Genomic DNA, 2,500 nt, shown 5'->3' with positions numbered 1-2,500 from the left:
CACTTTTTGCTGTAGTCTAGTTTGGCCTGCGTCACCTTCAAATAGGATCTTTTTAGTCGACCTGGCAGCTTACGGCCATACTACCCTGAAAACGCCCGATCTCGTCAGATCTCGGAAGCTAAGCAGGGGCGGGCCTGGTTAGTACTTGGATGGGAGACCGCCTGGGAATACCAGGTGCTGTAAGCTTTTTATGGTTTCTGCTCTTGCCTGACAGCAGAGGGCGCTGTTTGACACTTTTTGCTGGAGTCTAGTTTGCCCTGCATCGCCTTCAAATAGGATCTTTTCAGTTGACCTGGCAGCTTACGGCCATACTACCCTGAAAACGCCCGATCTCGGAAGTTAAGCAGGGGCGGGCCTGGTTAGTACTTGGATGGGAGACCGCCTGGGAATACCAGGTGCTGTAAGCTTTTTATGGTTTCTGCTCTTGCCTGACAGCAGAGGGCGCTGTTTGACACTTTTTGCTGGAGTCTAGTTTGGCCTGCATCGCCTTCAAATAGGATCTTTTCAGTTGACCTGGCAGCTTACAACCATACTACCCTCAAAACGCCCGATCTCGTCCGATCTTGGAAGCTAAGCATGGTTAGTACTTGGGCAGTTAGTTGCCCTGGCAGCTTACAGCCATACTACCCTGAAAACGTCCGATCTCGTCCGATCTCGGAAGCTAAGCAGGGGTGGGCCTGGTTAGTACTTGGATGGGAGACCGCCTGGGAATACCAGGTGCTGTAAGCTTTTTATGGTTTCTGCTCTTGCCTGACAGCAGAGGGCGCTGTTTGACACTTTTTGCTGGAGTCTAGTTTGGCCTGCGTCGCCTTCAAATAGGATCTTTTTAGTCGACCTGGCAGCTTACGGCCATACTACCCTGAAAACGCCCGATCTCGTCCGATCTCGGAAGCTAAGCAGTGGCGGGCCTGGTTAGTACTTGGATGGGAGACTGCCTCGGAATACCAGGTGCTGTAAGCCTTTATGGTTTCTGCTCTTGCCTGACAGCAGAGGGCGCTGTTTGACACTTTTTGCTGGAGTCTAGTTTGGCCTGCGTCGCCTTCAAATAGGATCTTTTCAGTTGACCTGGCAGCTTACGGCCATACTACACTGAAAGTGCCCGATCTCGGAAGCTAAGCAGGGGCGGGCCTTGGTTAGTACTTGGATGGGAGACCGCCTGGGAATACCAGGTGCTGTCAGCTTTTTATGGTTTCTGCTCTTGCCTGACAGCAGAGGGCGCTGTTTGACACTTTTTGCTGGAGTCTAATTTGGCCTGCGTCGCCTTCAAATAGGATCTTTTCAGTTGCCCTAGCAGCTTACGGCCATACTACCCTGAAAACGCCTGATCTCGTCCGATCTTGGAAGCTATGAAGGGCGGGCATGGTTAGTACTTGGATGGGAGACCGCCTGGGAATACCAGGTGCTGTAAGCTTTTTATGGTTTCTGCTCTTGCCTGACAGCAGAGGGCGCTGTTTGACACTTTTTGCTGGAGTCTAGTTTGGCCTGCGTCGCCTTCAAATAGGATCTTTTCAGTTGACCTCGCAGCTTACGGCCATACTACCCTGAAAACGCCCGATCTCGGAAGCTAAGCAGGGGCGGGCCTGGTTAGTACTTGGATGGGAGACCGCCTGGGAATACCAGGTGCTGTAAGCTTTTTATGGTTTCTGCTCTTGCCTGACAGCAGAGGGCGCTGTTTGACACTTTTTGCTGGAGTCTAGTTTGGCCTGCGTCGCCTTCAAATAAGATCTTTTCAGTAGTCCTGGCAGCTTACGGCCATACTACCCTGAAAACGCCCGATCTCGGAAGCTAAGCAGGGGCGGGCCTGGTTAGTACTTGGATGGGAGACCGCCTGGGAATACCAGGTGCTGTAAGCTTTTTATGGTTTCTGCTCTTGCCTGACAGCAGAGGGCGCTGTTTGACACTTTTTGCTGGAGTCTAGTTTGGCCTGCGTCGCCTTCAAATAGGATCTTTTCAGTTGCCCTGGCAGCTTACGGCCATACTACCCTGAAAACGCCCGATCTCGGAAGCTAAGCAGGGGCGGGCCTGGTTATTACTTGGATGGGAGACCGCCTGGGAATACCAGGTGCTGTAAGCCTTTATGGTTTCTGCTCTTGCCTGACAGCAGAGGGCGCTGTTTGACACTTTTTGCTGGAGTCTAGTTTGGCCTGCGTCGCCTTCAAAAAAGATCTTTTCAGTAGTCCTGGCAGCTTACGGCCATACTACCCTGAAAACGCCCGATCTCGGAAGCTAAGCAGGGGCGGGCCTGGTTAGTACTTGGATGGGAGACTGCCTCGGAATACCAGGTGCTGTAAGCCTTTATGGTTTCTGCTCTTGCCTGACAGCAGAGGGCGCTGTTTGACACTTTTTGCTGGAGTCTAGTTTGGCCTGCGTCGCCTTCAAATAGGATCTTTTCAGTTGACCTGGCAGCTTACGGCCATACTACACTGAAAGTGCCCGATCTCGGAAGCTAAGCAGGGGCGGGCCTTGGTTAGTACTTGGATGGGAGACCGCCTGGGAATAC

General features: G+C 52.4%; 3 non-coding genes and 8 pseudogenes across 3 annotated transcripts; all 11 read left to right on the top strand.

Moving 5' to 3' along the window:
* Nucleotides 1-67: 67 nt before the first annotated feature.
* On the top strand, nt 68-186 carry LOC131122872 (5S ribosomal RNA). Its single transcript, XR_009128664.1, has one exon. It is a non-coding gene; the product is annotated as a 5S ribosomal RNA (ribosomal RNA).
* Nucleotides 187-298: 112 nt separating this feature from the next.
* LOC131122092 (5S ribosomal RNA) lies at nt 299-407 on the top strand (annotated as a pseudogene).
* Nucleotides 408-610: 203 nt separating this feature from the next.
* On the top strand, nt 611-729 carry LOC131120098 (5S ribosomal RNA). The gene has a single exon (XR_009126660.1). It is a non-coding gene; the product is annotated as a 5S ribosomal RNA (ribosomal RNA).
* A 112-nt stretch (nt 730-841) lies between these two features.
* Nucleotides 842-960, top strand: LOC131121478 (5S ribosomal RNA). Its single transcript, XR_009127987.1, has one exon. It is a non-coding gene; the product is annotated as a 5S ribosomal RNA (ribosomal RNA).
* A 111-nt stretch (nt 961-1,071) lies between these two features.
* LOC131123953 (5S ribosomal RNA) lies at nt 1,072-1,181 on the top strand (annotated as a pseudogene).
* A 112-nt stretch (nt 1,182-1,293) lies between these two features.
* LOC131123565 (5S ribosomal RNA) lies at nt 1,294-1,411 on the top strand (annotated as a pseudogene).
* Nucleotides 1,412-1,523: 112 nt separating this feature from the next.
* LOC131122357 (5S ribosomal RNA) lies at nt 1,524-1,632 on the top strand (annotated as a pseudogene).
* Nucleotides 1,633-1,744: 112 nt separating this feature from the next.
* Nucleotides 1,745-1,853, top strand: LOC131122356 (5S ribosomal RNA; annotated as a pseudogene).
* A 112-nt stretch (nt 1,854-1,965) lies between these two features.
* Nucleotides 1,966-2,074, top strand: LOC131123006 (5S ribosomal RNA; annotated as a pseudogene).
* Nucleotides 2,075-2,185: 111 nt separating this feature from the next.
* On the top strand, nt 2,186-2,294 carry LOC131123317 (5S ribosomal RNA; annotated as a pseudogene).
* Nucleotides 2,295-2,405: 111 nt separating this feature from the next.
* Nucleotides 2,406-2,500, top strand: part of LOC131123951 (5S ribosomal RNA) — a 110-nt pseudogene continuing 15 nt past the window's right edge.

Source organism: Doryrhamphus excisus, chromosome 2, assembly GCF_030265055.1.
Source record: "Doryrhamphus excisus isolate RoL2022-K1 chromosome 2, RoL_Dexc_1.0, whole genome shotgun sequence".
Classification (NCBI taxonomy): Eukaryota; Metazoa; Chordata; class Actinopteri; order Syngnathiformes; family Syngnathidae; genus Doryrhamphus; species Doryrhamphus excisus.
This window is presented reverse-complemented; position numbering and strand designations above follow the sequence as displayed.